Raw genomic sequence first — 17,252 nt, 5'->3', positions numbered from 1 at the left:
GATTGATTCCATGTGCATCTGGGGTTCATTTCTTATTTACATTTAATTCAAGGGAAAGGCTTGGGTCAGTTTCAGACGGCCTCCAACAGCGAGATTCAAGCGCCCCACCTTCAGCCCAATCTGCGCCGCCAGAACGCCAACGGCTCCTCTGGTCTCTGGGGTGCGGTTGTGACCCTGTAACCTAAAGTGTTGGTGGCAGACAAATGGAGACTAACAGGTGATGTCCTAGGACATGACTACATTGTGACACTCGGTGGGGATGGTGACCATTGCTTGGAAAAGAGTGCGAGGCCCCTTTAGAAAAACATTTTGTTAACAGGCATTCTGCCTCAGCCTAAACACCTATAGCTTGCAAAGCGCATGCTATTAGACAGGCACCTCTGCAAGACCTTAAGAGTCTCTTAAACTAGTGATAGTAAGGTGTTCCCAATGGGCGATGTTTGGCTTTCAAATCATCTGTCTGTGGAAGCGCCGAGATGCAGCTGTTTAAGGCTTAGAAGCAGCTGACTGTTTCACTAGCTAGCTGATTACTGTCAGTCAGGGAGCTCAGAGGTGAAAAGCCTGTCTGAGAGACAATTCGCCGTTGTTCAGTTCAATATGTTCCGTACCAGCTCGGCGCACCTGAGATCATCTTGGTAGCCGTGTAGCTCAGATGAGTGAGAGCGTGTCTGTGTGTACCACCGTGATTGGATGCCGGTCCTTCTCAGGTCACAGTAAACCTTCTGCTGCCTAACTTTCCTAATTTTGGGGATCCCTTTGTAAAAGCAAAGGAAAAAAAAAACTGGCTCTTCATCAGCATGATCGACCCAACCCAGTGTGCCCCAGTGGCCTAATGGATAAGGCACTGGCCTCCTAAGCCAGGGTTTGTGGGTTTGAGTCCCATCTGGGGTGCTCCTGTCCCATTTTGAGCGTACAAATGTCCTTGTGATTTGCAAAGCTGCAACCCCACCTTACTCAGTGAGCGTCTCTGCTTTTCTCTCACATACAGTTGGGAGAAAAACTTTTGTAAACAGCCCTTCGGAATGATGTGGATTTCTGCATGAATGGCTCCTAACATGTGATCTTATCTTTATCTAAGTCATAATAATTAATAAAGAGAGTCTGATTTAACAAACAACACACGCCCAACATTTGACATTGCTGTTTCTTTATTGACCAAATGGTTTAAAAAATCAAGGTCATTGATGGAAAAAGTACGTGAACCCTTATATTAAGGAGCTAGTGGAACCTCCTTTATGACAAAAACCTCAACCCCCACTTTCTGTAGCGGCTGGTCAGACCTGAGCAGCGGTTAGGAGGTATTTTGGCCTATTCCTCTATGAAAAACTGTTTCAGTTCATGTATATTTTTGGGATGTCTTGCACTGAACGGCCTGCTTCAGATCACGCCACAGCACTTCAATGGGATTGGGGTCAGGACTCTTACTTGGCCATCCCAAAATACGGAATTTCTTTTGTTTCAGCCACTCTGTTGTTGATGTACTCCTTTGTTTTTGTCATGCTGCATGACCCAGCGTCTTTCGAGTTTTAGATCACAGGCAGACACCCTGACATTCTGCTGTAGATTTTCCTGATACATCTTGGAATTCATCGGTCCCTCGATGATTGCAAGCCGTACAGCCTCCGCCATCCTTCCCAGGTGGGATGAGGTTTTGGAGTTGGTATGCAGTGTTTTGTTATCTCCAAACATAACGCTGTGCACATTTACCAACAAGTTCAACTTTTGTCACGTCTGTCCACAGAACATTGTTCCAGGAGTTGCTGTGGAACATCCATGTGGTCTTTAGCAAACTTGAGAGGGGCAGTGGTGGTTTTTTTGGGGGGGAGAGCAGTGGTTTCCTCCATGGTGACCTCGCATGATCACCACTCCTGTTCAGATTTCTTCTTATGGTGGACTCATGAACACAGACGTAAGACAAAGTCAACCACCTGTTCGCTAGATCCCATCCCCACTCAGCTAGTCAAAGATTCCCTCGAAGGACTGGCAGGACCTATAATTAGTATGATGAATGCATCGCTTGCGTCAGGCGTTGTACCTGATCAATTTAAGGTAGCGGTTGTTAGACCACTCCTTAAGAAGTCAAATTTGGATCCACAAGTTCTTAACAACTACAGGCCTGTCTCAAAGGTCCCATTTCAATCTAAAAGTCTTGGGAGAATAGTTGTTGCCCAACGTCAATCGTATCTGGATTCAAATAATATACTTGAGAAATTTCAGTCTGGTTTCTGAAACTGCATTAACAAGAGTCGTAAATGATATTCTCTTAGCTACTGATGCGGGGAATGCAACAGTGCTTGTGCTTCTAGATCTTAGAGCTGCCTTTGACATGGTTGACCTCTCTGTTTTGTTACACAGGCTTGAGTTTGAGGTTGGCTTATCTGGAACCGTCCTTCAGTGGTTTACTTCACATTTTACTCATCGTTTTCATTATGTTCAAATATCTAATAATTGTACTGCTTCATCAATGTCACCAGTTCAATTTGGGGTACCAGAAGATCAGTGCTGAGACCAATATTGCTCTCTCTCTCAACATGCTGCTGCTAGGTAGGATAATATGAAAAAATAATATGAACTTTCATTCATATGCTGATGACACTCAAATAAACATTTTGTTTACACCAAACGACAACTCTTCTATTATCAGTTTAGTTAAATGCATTAAGGAAGGAAATACTTGGATGTGTGAAAACTTTTTGTTACTCAACTCTGAGAAAAATGAGGATCTGTTGATCGGAGGCAACAATACTGATAGGACTACTATAACTTCAGCACTTAACTCAGAGGATTTAAACATTTGCCTCAAAGAGACAGCACGTAACCTAGGCGGCATATTAAACACAAGGCTCTTAACAACTTGCATTGTTAAGTGCCTTGGGACAACCTTGTTGTGAAAGGCGCTATATAGAAATACATTGATTTGAATTGAATTCACAATGTAAAATGTTGTGTGTGTTGTTTGTTAAACAAGACTGTCTTTATTTATCAAAAAATAAAAGGAATTTGCTAGGAATGCAAACGTTAGGTTGCGCTTCTTCATGCTGCATCGTCGGCATGAGTGGAGCTTTTTAAACGTCTGTACTTACTGTGCCCCATAAGAAATCGTTTGTCCCCGTTCAAAAGAGATTGTGCGATGTCCTGCAGTGTTCGCAAAGCAAACCTTTGACAGTTTGAAAAGAGGAATTTATTCTGCTTCCTGTGCGTGCAGTAATTACAAAGTTGAACGTCTTTACACGATTTGCTGCAGTTTTCAGTGGGCGGGCTTTGTCAGATGGCTTGGAAAAACGCACTGTGTTTCAGCTCGGGAAACATCATGAGAAGTGTCCTGCATGTTTTCTTTGTATAGCTGTCTTTTATCGCATACAGAATTCATTCGAAATCATTGATTTCTCCAATTAACAAGGGTCCCTTAAAAGATTAGTCAAAGTAACGTCTAATCGGATTAGTTTCCTTAGAGCTGGTTCAGAGTTTGCTCAAGAGTTTACCTTTCACAGATGCGCAAAGAAGAATGTTGGGGGTGCATGCTTCAAGGTGCCTTATAGCTGTAGGGAGTGATTCGAGACGATTCGTGGCGTGTGCTCGTTCCCATATACCGTACGCCCCGGGGTGCAGTGCTAGGATGACGTAAAATACCGCTTGGGCACGTAACGGCGTTATATGCAAGTGCGGGACTTGAGGGTTTTCGTTTGTTCATTTTGTTTTGCTCTGCTTTGCTTTGTTTCGTGGTCAAGAGGCGTAAGGTAAGTCGTAATCCAGGGAGAACACTGGTGGCAAACAGTCCGAGGTGAGAGGCGAGGTCCAAAGTCGAAAAGGCAGAAACGCCAGGTAGAGCTCTCAAGGAGTAGACTCAATACCAGCGGGAAGCAGGTAAAGATGGTAAAAATAGCACTGCGTACCGCACGGTGGAGTGTGTGCAGGTGGGTTAACTTGTGTGGCGGCGTTTGTTAATAATCACCCGCTGCTGGTGCTGTTTAGATTGCTTAAGAGTTGGTCTTAACTGCCTGGCGGTCATGACAAGCTCCTCTTTAAGCTGTGGTTTAGTTTTGCATTCATGTGTTTCTAGAGCAGTTATTTATGGGGGTGGGTGGGTCTTTCACAGAGGCTCAGGACAAATCCCCCGCCTGAAAGTCTAATGTGTGCGTTCAGAGAGTCACAGGTCAAGAGCCAGGCAGGAGGACAATGGACAGAAGAGCCAACGAACTAAAAATAAAAGAACAGATATGAAAAAGCCACCATCTTTTTCTTTTTGACATTTTCCGACTTTCACGCAAGCCAGGACAAAGTTGCTTGTAGCTACTTGTGGATTCAAATACTCTATCGAGTGCTTTGATGAGTTTTTGCAATTTGATTGTCGTCCTGTCAGCCTGTTTCTGTTTTTTTTTTCAATCTAGGGATGGAAAGTATGAGGGAAATGATGGAGCAATCAATAACCGCTCCGGAAAAATGGCAGAAAGAAATGGTCCGTCACTAAGGACATTTGTGAAGCAGAGGACTGACATCACCACAAAGGCGACACATTCTGCTGATGGTTTTGGTGAATAATGATTGAGGCGCGTTAAGAGAAAGGTAGCTGTGTCAGCATGCGTAGGCTGCAAAGGATCAAGCAAAGGTTTACTCCATGCTGAAAAGAGAAGAAAAGAAGCACAACGTTTCGACTGTGGAGCCTTCTGCGCCATCTTCTTTAGCGGTGATGATGTTTACATTGGAAAAACAGAGACATGCGTCCCTGGGTGGGCTTGAACCACCAACCTTTCGGTTAACAGCCGAACGCGCTAACCGATTGCGCCACAGAGACTGACAGCCGCTTGTGCTCCCTACATTTGCAGGTTTATGGTCAAAGAAAATAATCACTTGCGCTTCTTGCAGCCGGCAATCTTTTTCCACTGACAACCAAGAAATGGATTTCATCTTTCACAAGCTGTATGGATTTCTTCAAAAACAAGTTATTCCAGAAAGGAAATGAATTCTTGCATTAAACTGAACCAAGCTGTACATGTTTGTCTGAAATGAGACATTCGGCACAACAAGACACGGAGAGAGGCACCGCTGGTATTCAGACCCAGGATCGCCTGCTTACCAGGCGGGCACTTTAAGCCACTAGGGAACAGCGCCAGCGGAGCACCGCGCTTTTACAGACACTTGGACACATCTGCATTCGGTGTGCACTTAACCTGCTCTCTGAGCCCGTTGCCTCCGTCCCATTTAATAGCAGAACTGACGCCAAGAGAAATGATGAGAAATGGCATTTATCTGGCACTTCTCATGTCCAAGGAGCTCAATGCCCTTGACACCTCCCCAAGGCGACAGAGCTGTGCATTCTTTGGCGACAACATTTTTTCTTTTGTTTTATTTCTATAGTTATTGATAGAATAAAAACGATATGTCATGTACTGTAAGGGAAATGTCTCTTTTCATGGGGAAAGCTAGCACCAGCAAATGTTGTGTTTAGAAGAAGTGATTTAACATGACACGTGACCTAATTTACCGGAGCAAAAGCTCACCCAGCAAGCCCTGCTTTACTTCTACAGGAGAGAAGTACTGTAGAGTCTGCAAGATGTTCAGCTGGGTACCTACGTCAGCATGCCTCGGCTGCAAAGGAACAAGTAATAGGTTTATTGCATGCTGAAAAGAGAAAAACGGAAACAGCGTTTCGACTGTGGGGTCTTCTCACACCTGAAGAAGCCTCACACCTGTAAAAGGCTCCATGGTTTTCTTTCTTCTCTTTTCAACATGGAATACACCTATTGTCTGCAAGATGTGACAATTTCATGGTGTTTTGGAAGAAAACCTTTTTTCTTTGAATTCAAAATCAATCGGAATTTCAGCACGACACATCAACACTTTTTCTGTTTTAAGGAGATGATATTTTAAACCTGATAAAAATAGTAGGAAACACAAGTTTCTTGCTGTGAAAATTTAGATGGGGAAGTGTACTACTAGTAGCAGTGTAGAGCTCTCTGTGGTGGAGTGCAAGCACGTGTTCTATGGGCCAGTGGCGTAATGGATAACGCTTCTGACTTTGGATCAGAAGATTGTAAGTTCGAGTCCTGCCTGGCTCGTGAGGCTTTTAAACCTCTCAGGTTCCTCGGTAACAGGTTGCCGTCATGTATATGAACTATAGAAAAGCATTTGCCACAACCCGTAAATTAGCACGCAAGTGCGGGCTGGTGAACACAGAACTGTATGGAGATCATCTCCAGCTCCGAGCTCAATTGCAATGAAAAAACATGCAGAAAAGAACTGGAGAGCAGCTGAATTTGTGCTCAGTAGGGTGGGGAGGACTCAGCATTGCTATTGTTCTAATTGGCATGAACTGCAGGGGATCTGAATCAGAACATGTCAGATAGTTCGATCATTGCGTCAATATGTAGGCCACGTTAATACAGAATTATTACTTTGTCTGTCTCGTCTTTGTATATAGCTGAATGTCCCTGACAATTTCATGTTAGTTTTTAAGAACGACATTGGTGCTAATATATACATATATAGCATATAAGGAACACGTAAATGTTTAGTCCATGCTGAAAAGATAAGAAAACCGCCACAACGTTTCATCTTGGAATAAATCTTTACTTGTTGTTTTGCAGCCTACCCATTCTGACCTAACTCCTCCCTTGAAATTCCCTAACAGATAAGGGTACGTAACGGCTCATGCGATGCTCAGTTGCAATTTGTCCCAAAACAAACAAGAACAGCAGCTGAGGGTTTGAGTTTGAACATGCACTGTATTAAAGCAGCTTTTATTTCCATTGATAAATGCTAGATATTCCTACAGAGATTCTCCAGGTGAGTAAGCGATTCCTGTTTCTGTTTCTATTTCTGTTTCATATATATACATTATATATATATATGTTACATGTGTCTCTGCAATAGTATAAATGTGTTATACACTATCAGGGGCTGCTTTTTTGTGCACCTCATCTACAACAAGGGTTTTTTTTTCATTTATGTTTGTGGACCTTCACCATTTGAGGAAGTGAGTTAGATAAGAAAGTTACAGGTATGGTGAGCAATGACTGACAAAGGCACGTACTGCGTATTCCTTACAGAAGTGTAAGCAATTTGTTCTAAAAAACACCGGCTAAAGTCCAACATCGTTAGCAATCTTATTACTTAAACAGAATTAACATCAATAAACTGTAAGGTGCTGGTACATGCGAGTAGATTTGATCTTCTATTAAACAAAAATGCAATTACAGCTCTAAAAAGGTCAACCTAGACTTCTGTAACAGATCTGTTCAGGTCATCGCTGTTTCTCTGACCTTGTGAATCTTTGGAATTTTAAAAGTGTATTTTGCTTGCCTTTCATGTGGTCTGTGTACAAGTCACTGTGGCGTATGCGGTCCTACACAGCCTTGCTATAGACGTGACGAGCCTCCGCTATGTTGCAATGGAGAACAGGTTCAGTACGGAGCTGCCGAGAAAATTCAGCTGGAAAGCTCGTTGCAGAAAAGCATTGTTATCTGTGTCCAGCGGCAAAGCGTCCTTCGTGGGTGCTGAAGAATCGATTTCACAGGCTGCGGGTCCAGGCGATTTAGAGTGTTAAAGGTCCCAGCGAAAACGAAACGGCGCTGGTCCTTTTACACGCACGCACGCAACCAAATGCAAAGGACGCCGTAGTCGGCAGGATTTGAACCTGCGCGGGGAGACCCCAACAGATTTCAAGTCCGTCACCTTAACCACTCGGCCACGAGTACAGCGAGCGCCGCGGCCGCTGCCTTCTTGCTACAATGGAACAGGGAGTGCGAGGCGGCGGCAGCAGCGGAGGCAACTTTTTTCAAGTTCGCTCTCCGTTTAAGAAACCTTTTACGCCATACGTGCAAGCACACACACACACACACACACACACACACCTCAGAGGACTTAAGGGTGGCTTCAAGTTGGAATGATAAAGTCTCCCCGTTCGGACATGAAAACAGAACATTCTTAGACAGAAAGCAATCAACAACGGAGACATGTGGACGACGATTTTAGTCACTGCACTTTGAATAGCATTTTTACTCCAGTTACAGGAGATGCACCAATGGCCCTTGACCTACGCTCTTACCAATGCCTTGAACATTCAAACAAAACAGCCCTCAAGTCCTGCGGTTTAATATAACGCTGTTACGTGTCGAGGCAGTATTTGACTCTGTCCTACCGTTGAGACACGGGGCGTATATGGAAACGAACACATGCTACGGATCGTCTCTAATCGGTCCCTACAGTTGGAAGGCTCCTTGAAGCGTGCACCCCCATCATTCATCTTTGCGCATCTGTGAAAGGTAGACTCTTGAGCAATGTTTGAGCCAGCTCTAAGGCAACTAGTGCTATTGGACAGACACCTCTGGAAGATCCTAAGAGTCTCTTAACACCACTTCCAGCAGCAAGCTTAATTGTTCGCTGGAGGTCTCCCACCCAGGTACTGACCAGGCAAAGAATCACCAGTACATTGAATGAGGAAGTTAATCCTGAAATCCAATTACATATCTCAAGGTAAGACAAATCCATAAGAACATGTCTTAGTATTACTTCGTTTACATTAGTATGGCACTGAGTTGGAGCTCCTCTTTAAGCTGTGGTTTAGTTTTGCATTCATGTGTTTCTAGAGCAGTTATTTATGGGGGTGGGTGGGTCTTTCACAGAGGCTCAGGACAAATCCCCCGCCTGAAAGTCTAATGTGTGCGTTCAGACAGTCACAGGTCAAGAGCCAGGCAGGAGGACAATGGACAGAAGAGCCAACGAACTAAAAATAAAAGAACAGATATGAAAAAGCCACCATCTTTTTCTTTTTGACATTTTCCGACTTTCATGCAAGCCAGGACAAAGTTGCTCGTAGCTACTTGTGGATTCAAATACTCTATCGAGTGCTTTGATGAGTTTTTGCAATTTGATTGTCGTCCTGTCAGCCTGTTTCTGTTTTTTTTTTTTTCAATCTAGGGATGGAAAGTATGAGGGAAATGATGGAGCAATCAATAACCGCTCCGGAAAAATGGCAGAAAGAAATGGTCCGTCACTAAGGACATTTGTGAAGCAGAGGAGTGACATCACCACAAAGGCGACACATTCTGCTGATGGTTTTGGTGAATAATGATTGAGGCGCGTTAAGAGAAAGGTAGCTGTGTCAGCATGCGTAGGCTGCAAAGGATCAAGCAAAGGTTTACTCCATGCTGAAAAGAGAAGAAAAGAAGCACAACGTTTCGACTGTGGAGCCTTCTGCGCCATCTTCTTTAGCGGTGATGATGTTTACATTGGAAAAACTGAGACATGCGTCCCTGGGTGGGCTTGAACCACCAACCTTTCGGTTAACAGCCGAACGCGCTAACCGATTGCGCCACAGAGACTGACGGCCGCTTGTGCTCCCTACATTTGCAGGTTTATGGTCAAAGAAAACAATCACTTGCGCTTCTTGCAGCCGGCAATCTTTTTCCACTGACAACCAAGAAATGGATTTCATCTTTCACAAGCTGTATGGATTTTGAAATGTATGGACGATGCCAGGTGTCCCACAACACCACAGCGCCGACACACCTTTGGTTGTCCCACATAAAAAACATAGCCATTGCAGGCGCCCAGCCGGATTGTAGAGGGCAGGTGCCTTAAGCCTCCATTTACATTGTCCGGTAGCAAGCGAACCTCGAATTTCCTTGCTCCTGTTTTTATACCGTCAACATCTCTAACCTCAGTTCCATGGTGGACGGTGCAGTACTGCTTAAGCCAGGTGTGAATGTCCTCCGTCTTTGCCAGTTCCGAGAACATAACAACATGCACCGTTTTCCTCTCTCTCTGTGTCAGAGGCTGCAAGTTGATCTTCTCAAGGGCAGGAACTTTCCCTCTTTTTGCCTCAAACACATCCACACATTGTTCAAACAGAGAATAGGTAGCAAAAACAACCTCAAATGCTTTCTGACCTGGGAGAGCGAAGATGAAATCCAAGTGCCGAGGTTCAAAGCCACGTTCCTTCTGTAACACTTTTCTGCTGAACTGCATACGATCCATGAAGAGGTCATCCAAAAGCTCAAAACGTACAGCATTCTTGCGGGATCCAAAGGTTGCCATCTCAAACTGCAAAACAAACACTGCTTCCACAAAACAAGAAAACAATCCAACTACTCTAACTACAGGCTGATCAAGGTATCTCCCCTGCCAGGTAAGCCGAGAGCCGCAGGCGATGAGCCCAGAGCTGAACGGGCCCCACTGGCTCGTTTGTAAGGCCAGGTGCATTGCCAACCACGACCGGCAGGGCAGAGGCCTTGAAGGCGGCCTGGGCTCCTGCAGCTGTCCAGCCACGCACTCTGGTTTCTCTTCATCTCGTACAAATCTTTTGCCTTTTACTAAAGATTTCCATGGAGAGGAACATGAATGAGTTCCATACAATTTTTGTGCTTCCCTGCCTTCGGGTGGGGCGCAGCTGGGCTGGTCAAAGAGAGAAACTAAAACCGCTCACAATCGCTCTTATTACGGCGACTGTGGCCGTCTGCTCTGCGAGTCCTCGGTCTCCGCCTCTCTGATTGGCGCTCTTTTCTTTGGGGGGCGGGAATATGCTGTGAAATATGAAGCGTTACAGCAACGACATGCCATGAGACGATTGATAACGATTTCCATAGGATCCCCGCGGTTGCCTGGCAACCGTCAGCTTTGCGCAGTGGCAGTATCGTAGCCTGTGAGGTTTAGCCGAGGCGCGATTATTGCTAGTTGAAAACTTTTCCCAATACCCCGCTTCCGCCGGTTTGCAATACAATCGGCGAAAGCAATTTTTGACAGTCTCGTCAGAGACTGAGCAAGGTGTTTAAAGACAGATTTTGTCATGGTAACATCATGGTAGAAAGAAACAAGCTTGTTACGTCTCAACAGAAACGCTCTTTAGCTCTTTCAGCGTTATGCAGAGAACAGCGTCTGTCGAGATCACTTTTGAGTCAGCGCGAAACGCCGTGTGCTGTCAGTTTGATTTCATATTGCTCGTAGCGGCGCCCGGCTTTTGTCTGTCAAACGTTAGGTTGCGCTTCTTCATGCTGCATCGTCGGCATGAGTGGAGCTTTTTAAACGTCTGTACTTACTGCGCCCCATAAGAAATCGTTTGTCCCCGTTCAAAAGAGATTGTGCGATGCCCTGCAGCGTTCGCAAAGCAAACCTTTGACAGTTTGAAAAGAGGAATTTATTCTGCTTCCTGTGCGTGCAGTAGTTACAAAGTTGAACGTCTTTACACGATCTGCTGCAGTTTTCAGTGGGCGGGCTTTGTCAGATGGCTTGGAAAAACGCACTGTGTTTCGGCTCGGGAAACATCATGAGCAGTGTCCTGCATGTTTTCTGTGTATAGCTGTCTTTTAACGCATACAGAATTCATTCGAAATCATTGTAAGATTCTCCCTCAGTTCCGTTGTGCAGTGCTTTACCTCTTTCAAAAGGCTTCACTTTCCTAGTCACATTCCAAGGCTCATCGAACCCGGGCTGTTTCCTCCAGCGGTATAGTATTGCAGTGAGACAGCACGATGCCTGCAAGACTATGTCACACTAAACGCCACAGATTGTGTTTGTCCGTTCGTGTCAGTCGTCCTGCAGCCACGGGAAGTGGGACACAAACATGCTGCAATGCTTTCAGGACGTTAGGATTTGTTTGTGCAACATCCGAGAAGAGTACTTGTGGCTTGAATGTGAACTGTACGTGCCCGCCCCCTTTCCTCTGTAGTGCATGAGTTCCTCCCGGCATGCCCTTCGTCATTGTTCTGTCATCTTGTATTTAAAGGGTTGTATTTCTGCTGCTGAAAATAAGCAACGGTTTTCTCACAACGCCCTTTGTTCCCGACGGAGCCCTTGTCTGTCATGAAATTCTTCAAAACCTCAAGCTAGAAGAAGAAGACGACAAATATGAAGCTTTACAGCAAGGACATGCCATGAGACGATTGATAACAATTTCCATAGGATCCCCGCGGTTGCCTGGCAACCGTCAGATTTGTGCATTGGCAGTATCGTAGCCTGTGAGGTTTAGCCGAGGCGCGATTATTGCTAGTTGAAAACTTTTCCCAATACCCCGCTTCCGCCGGTTTGCAATACAATCGGTGAAAGCAATTTTTGACAGTCTCGTCAGAGCGTGACATAGTGTTGCAGGCATCGTGCTGTCTAACTGCAATACTATACCGCTGGAGGAAACAGCCCGGGTTCAATGAGCCTTGGAATGTGACTAGGAAAGTGAAGCCTTTTGAAAGAGGTAATGTCGACGCTTTTTTAACAGAGCACCAAAAAAGCGTCTTTTTTAAGGCCTGGGTACTGAGCATTGGTGGTTCAGTGGTAGAATTCTCACTTCCCACGTGGGAGGCTCTGGTTCGATTCCCAGCCAAAGCAGTGGCTTTTGCAGTGAGCGGCTCCATCACTTGCATCCCCTTGCAACTCGCAACTGAAAACCCACTGAAGCAAAGCATTTGTTAGCCAGGTCAGTACCCGGATGAGGGTGAGCTACAGGGAAAAACAAAGTTTCCAGCTGGAAGCGGTGTTAATGGTGCCGGTGGGGGGGTGCTCACCCTGAGGTCTGTGTGGGTCCCAATGCCCCAGCATAGTGACGGAGACGCTGTGTTGTAAAAGGGCGCTGTCTCTTGGATGAGATGTAAAACCGAGGTCACAGCGCTCTGTGGTCATTAAAAATGACCACCAAAACCTTTGACAAAAGCTCTTGGTAATTGATGGTCTTCAATAATGCTTCTCCTTTAGGTACATTTTAAATCAGCTGAAAAATGCTGTGAAATGGGGGGTCACTTCACGCCAGTGTAGGATTTGGGTTACAAGAAACATGAAACTGCACGAGAAAGCCCGTACACTGAATTACACGGCTTTCTATTCAAAGGAGGGCAAAAGAAATTCCCTGAGTTCGATTTTTTGCAGCACAGAGAGGATTGCTGTCGTGAGGCTGGTTAGCTCAGTTGGTTAGAGCGTGGTGCTAATACCGCCAAGGTCGTGGGTTCGATCTCCATACAGGCCAGGTCGTTTTCTCCTCTCTTACAAAAGCTGTTAGGTTCCTTTCCGTGGTGAGATGGGTTGTCATGCAACGCTGCCACATAGTGCCGACAGACAATTAAATGACAAAAATGAAGAGAGTTAAAGCAGCTGGAAAGGTTTTCTTACAACTTTTGAGCTGACACAGTTTTGGAAAATGTTTTCTTCACGCTGCACTGTACCACATAGGCAGCCAAGAGTCTCCAAAACAAAACAGAATTGACAGTCATATAATGTCCATTAACCCCGGTTTTAAACAGACTCATGTCTGCCATCATAAGAATATGAGTCCAATATTTTAGAATATAGTCAGAATGTCTTCTAACCTTACCTGTGGTGTCTTTAATCCCTATTGCTCAACGCATGGTGTACGTACTGCATACATGTGTCTTGAGAATGAGGAATGGGCCCCTGAGACTTTTACCTGTTTCACAAATGATCGTATTTTACTAGAGATTCTGTTTGGGATTCAGATGTGCATTCGGACAGCAATTCCTTTCAAGAAATGATACATTCTGGATGAGGTCAAAGGTGCTGGAACACTGTATTTAGGATGTGTTTGCAGTGATTGTGTCTCCTGCTTCAACGCAGTGATATATAGATGTGCTCCTGTAATTTATTGGTACATGCCCAGGGCAGTAAGTAGTCTGAGGATTTATTTCCAGACGGCATAGAGCAGTGAAGCAGTGAAGTAGTGCAACACACTGGATCATTATATTATTAGAATCTATTCTACTTAAATTATTACATTATACACAACTTGAGCTCTCAGCACCGTACTGAGCCCAGGTGTTTTTCTAAAGCTGTCAGGTGCAGTTCATTTACATGAAGGAAATCTCTTACTGGGTACGATTACAATGCAGTAAGTAGCACAGGCTACTTAGGGAGTAGGCTGATGTGTTTAAAAACAACCAGCGCCAGGCAGGAGTCGAACCTCCAAACTCCTAATCCATAGTCAGATACATTATCCATTGCACCACTGGCCCTGGTGTGCCACTGCAGGACTGTAAGCCAATGAGCTTAGCACTGCAACTAGTAAAATATTACCCCCGGTCCATTCTTTTCCAAAAGTGAGAAACACCTGTTTTCTACATTTTGTCTGTTTTAAAACCATATCTCTTTAAACCAAACCAAGAGTTTGTCTTTTGCACTGATATTCTGATTCATTTCGATTTCAAAGAAAAAAAAAAAACATTACCTTCCAAAGCATCATAAAATTGTCCCTTCCTCCAGACTCTACTTCTCTCTTGTAGTAGTACAGCAGACCTTTCCAGGTGAGCAGATCAAAGAGTCCGAAATGAGCTTCCTCCATCAAGCAAAGTACCTGAACATGACTCTGTCATCATAAAAGCGCCCCTGTAATAAAGAAATTAAATCCGAAATCAAGAAGGCAGTTGCCTACTGAAATACAAGAAGTCATAAATTTTAACCTAGCAACACATTAAAGGCTGCATCTATACAAGTACGATTCTAGAAATGCTCACCAGATTACGTTTTAAGAAAGAACTGCGCCTCAGGTTCCGCCGAGATCTTAACTCGGATGGCAGGATTCAGAGTCTGGAGTGTGGAATGATGGCGCACGGAGGGTCCACATACTGTGGATCCCTCAGTGATCTTCCGCGTATTCAAACCGCCAGCGTGTGACTCCCCTGTCCCCGTGACCTCATTGCTCTGCTCTCGCCTCTGTGCAGCTGAGCCCGACTCATGGTAAAGTGGAAAAAAATATGCCCTCACCGTGAGATTTACTCTGGAGTGAGGATAGTTGTTACCTTATTATCGTTGAAACGGATGTATATGATATGGCGACTAGGTTCTTCTCCATTAGCAGGCTTAAGGTTAAAGAAAAAAACATTGCTGACTTCTTTTTTTTTTGCCAGCCGCGAACGCTGATTAGCGAGGTTTGTACTTCATGTTTTGCAACTTGCATCCATTTTAAGAAAAACAAGTCGTTCAAGACAGGAAATGAATACTTGCATTTAATTAAGTCTAGACGTATGCGGTTGTCCATAATGACCAGTTCTGTTCGAGAACACAGAACAAAAAAAGGCACCGCTGGGATTCTGACCCAGGATTTCCTGTTTACTAGACAGGCGCTTTAACCAACTAAGCCACGGCGCCCCGGGAGTGCTGTCTTTTTGCAGCCACTTGGACACACCACTCAGACACATCTGCATTCGGTGTGTGCTCCACGTGCTCGCTGAGCAAGTTGCCACCTTTAAATACAATAGCAACATCGACACCAAGAGAAAGGATGACAAATGGCTTTTATCTGGAACTTTTCATGTCCAAGGAGCTCAATGTGCTTTCTGTGTACAACAGGGCCACTGAACTCCACACTGGCCACTGAACCACAGCAGTGGCTTGCTGGCTTGACATCTCCCAAGGAAAATGTTGAAATCGCATGTGGAACAGGAAAATGACCCTCGAGTATGAGGGAAAAAAAAGAAAAAGATCAACTGGAGTGTGCCAACCCATGTCAGGACAGCCCAGTTTTGTTGACGAGGTGGCCGAGTGGTTAAGGCATGGGGTCGAATCCCATCCTTGTCGCTCTCCATGTCTGACACGTGTGCCCGTTCGGTGTTGGCCCTCCTGTTCTTTGCTCCGGTACTAGAGCCGTACATTTTCTAGCGGTGGCTGAACATGGTATAGTAGGCTAACGTCGGTATCGAGCAGTGACAGTAACAGTATTTACATGCCGCTGCTGCCAAGTGGCTCTGGGTTGAGACCGCGTTTTCACTTACTTGCAACGCAAACGGAGAAAGCGATTTTTGACAGTCTCTCGAGAGACTGCACTAGGTGTTTAGGGATAGACTTTGTCAGTTCCCCCTGGGATGATGGCCTCTCAAATAGTTTGTGATTCCTCTAGACGTTTATACAGTAGAAGCCTGCTTCGTGGCTTAAATCCAAGCTAATGTAACGAGTTAGAGGTCTGATGCAGAACTGCGAATTCAATGAACGGGAACAGTACAGTACATTGGACTGTATGTGTGAGGAAAGCTGCCCCCTTCTGTCCCTTGTCGACCGAACAGAGGACTGTAAAGGATACCGCCAAGAAACTTTAGGATGCTGGTTGGAATACAGCTCCAAAGAAGCCCCTTTGGGTGTTATGTCATCAAAAAGTAAGAACAGCGACTCTCCCTTTGATCAAATGCGCAACAGAGCTGTTTTCCGTGGAGCAGGTTTCAGACCCGTAGACCTGTTTTATTTGTAGGGCAGGGCGCATTCCCAAATGCGAATCTCCTTTTTTAGAAATGCTTTGGGCGGCGTGAAGTGAAAATAAGAAATGGGCTCCAGATGCACATGGAAGCAATCAAGTGTTTCATCAGAGCTGTTTCAAAGACTGCTCAAGAGCTTTCCTTTCACAGAGGCGCAATGATTAATGATGGGGGTGCACCCTTCAATGCGCCTTACGACTCTAGGGAGTGATTGAGACGATTCGTAGCGTGTGCTCATTTCCCTCTATTCCCCGTGTTGCAGTGGTAGGATGACGTAAATGCCTGCTTCGACACGTAACTGCGTTATAATCAAGTGCAGGAGCTGAGGGCTTTTGTTTTGTTTCGTTTTCCATGGCGTTTGTAAGCACGCAAATCAAAGGCAATTCCTGCGTCTAACAGGAATGTAAATGCTTTTGAAAGTGCAGTGTGGTGCAGCTTGTAAAATCCTTATCCACATTTGTGGTTTGTTGCTGTTTTTTCTGTCTGCCAAAGCTGCATTTTGACATCCGGACGGGGAGACTTTATCATTTGAACGTGAAGCCAGCCTTAAACCCTCTGAGGCGTGTCTGTCTGCCGGCACGTATTTTGTCAAAGGTATTTTTTTTTAACGGAGAGCGACTTTGAAAAGGTTTCCGCAGCCACGTCGCACTCCGTGTTAGATTAAAGGAGGAATGCGGCGATGGCGAACTCGCTGTAGTCGTGGCCGAGTGGTTAAGGCGATGGATTCGAAATCCGTTGGGGACTCCCCGCGTAGGTTTGAATCCTGCTGACTATGGCGTCTGCCGCACGTCTTCTTGTGCCTGCGCGGCAAAGGCGAAGTGCCGCTTCTCCTTTCCTGGTACTATAAAAACGCTAAATCGCTTGGCCCTGCTGCCATGGAAATGAGTTCTTCAGATAACCACACATCTTGCGTTTGCACCTCTGGTGTTCTACTTATGCCTTTGAAAACCTAATGAATAAAACTGAAAGAACCGGCACAATATGTAGGTGCTCGTAAAGCACGCATTAAAGAACTGTTAACAGCAAGGGTTTCAGTGGGTTAACTGAGGAGAAGGCGTGATCGCTAATTGTTGACTT

At 45.2% G+C, this 17,252-nt stretch overlaps 9 non-coding genes across 9 annotated transcripts; 6 read left to right on the top strand and 3 right to left on the bottom strand.

Moving 5' to 3' along the window:
• The first annotated feature begins 818 nt into the window (after window positions 1–818).
• On the top strand, window positions 819–891 carry trnar-ccu (transfer RNA arginine (anticodon CCU)). The gene has a single exon. It is a non-coding gene; the product is annotated as a tRNA-Arg (tRNA).
• A 3,827-nt stretch (window positions 892–4,718) lies between these two features.
• On the bottom strand, window positions 4,719–4,792 carry trnan-guu (transfer RNA asparagine (anticodon GUU)). Its single transcript has one exon. It is a non-coding gene; the product is annotated as a tRNA-Asn (tRNA).
• Window positions 4,793–5,983: 1,191 nt separating this feature from the next.
• On the top strand, window positions 5,984–6,056 carry trnaq-uug (transfer RNA glutamine (anticodon UUG)). The gene has a single exon. It is a non-coding gene; the product is annotated as a tRNA-Gln (tRNA).
• A 1,556-nt stretch (window positions 6,057–7,612) lies between these two features.
• trnas-uga (transfer RNA serine (anticodon UGA)) lies at window positions 7,613–7,694 on the bottom strand. Its single transcript has one exon. It is a non-coding gene; the product is annotated as a tRNA-Ser (tRNA).
• A 1,552-nt stretch (window positions 7,695–9,246) lies between these two features.
• On the bottom strand, window positions 9,247–9,320 carry trnan-guu (transfer RNA asparagine (anticodon GUU)). Its single transcript has one exon. It is a non-coding gene; the product is annotated as a tRNA-Asn (tRNA).
• Window positions 9,321–10,266: 946 nt separating this feature from the next.
• On the top strand, window positions 10,267–10,383 carry LOC148637650 (U5 spliceosomal RNA). Its single transcript, XR_015931280.1, has one exon. It is a non-coding gene; the product is annotated as a U5 spliceosomal RNA (small nuclear RNA).
• A 227-nt stretch (window positions 10,384–10,610) lies between these two features.
• Window positions 10,611–10,752, top strand: LOC148637649 (U4 spliceosomal RNA). The gene has a single exon (XR_015931273.1). It is a non-coding gene; the product is annotated as a U4 spliceosomal RNA (small nuclear RNA).
• Window positions 10,753–11,922: 1,170 nt separating this feature from the next.
• On the top strand, window positions 11,923–12,064 carry LOC148637648 (U4 spliceosomal RNA). Its single transcript, XR_015931275.1, has one exon. It is a non-coding gene; the product is annotated as a U4 spliceosomal RNA (small nuclear RNA).
• Window positions 12,065–16,868: 4,804 nt separating this feature from the next.
• Window positions 16,869–16,950, top strand: trnas-cga (transfer RNA serine (anticodon CGA)). The gene has a single exon. It is a non-coding gene; the product is annotated as a tRNA-Ser (tRNA).
• Window positions 16,951–17,252: the final 302 nt, after the last annotated feature.

Source organism: Lepisosteus platostomus, unplaced genomic scaffold (genome assembly GCF_059453375.1).
Source record: "Lepisosteus platostomus isolate fLepPlt1 unplaced genomic scaffold, fLepPlt1.hap1 Scaffold_109_H1, whole genome shotgun sequence".
NCBI lineage: Eukaryota > Metazoa > Chordata > Actinopteri > Semionotiformes > Lepisosteidae > Lepisosteus > Lepisosteus platostomus.
This window is presented reverse-complemented; position numbering and strand designations above follow the sequence as displayed.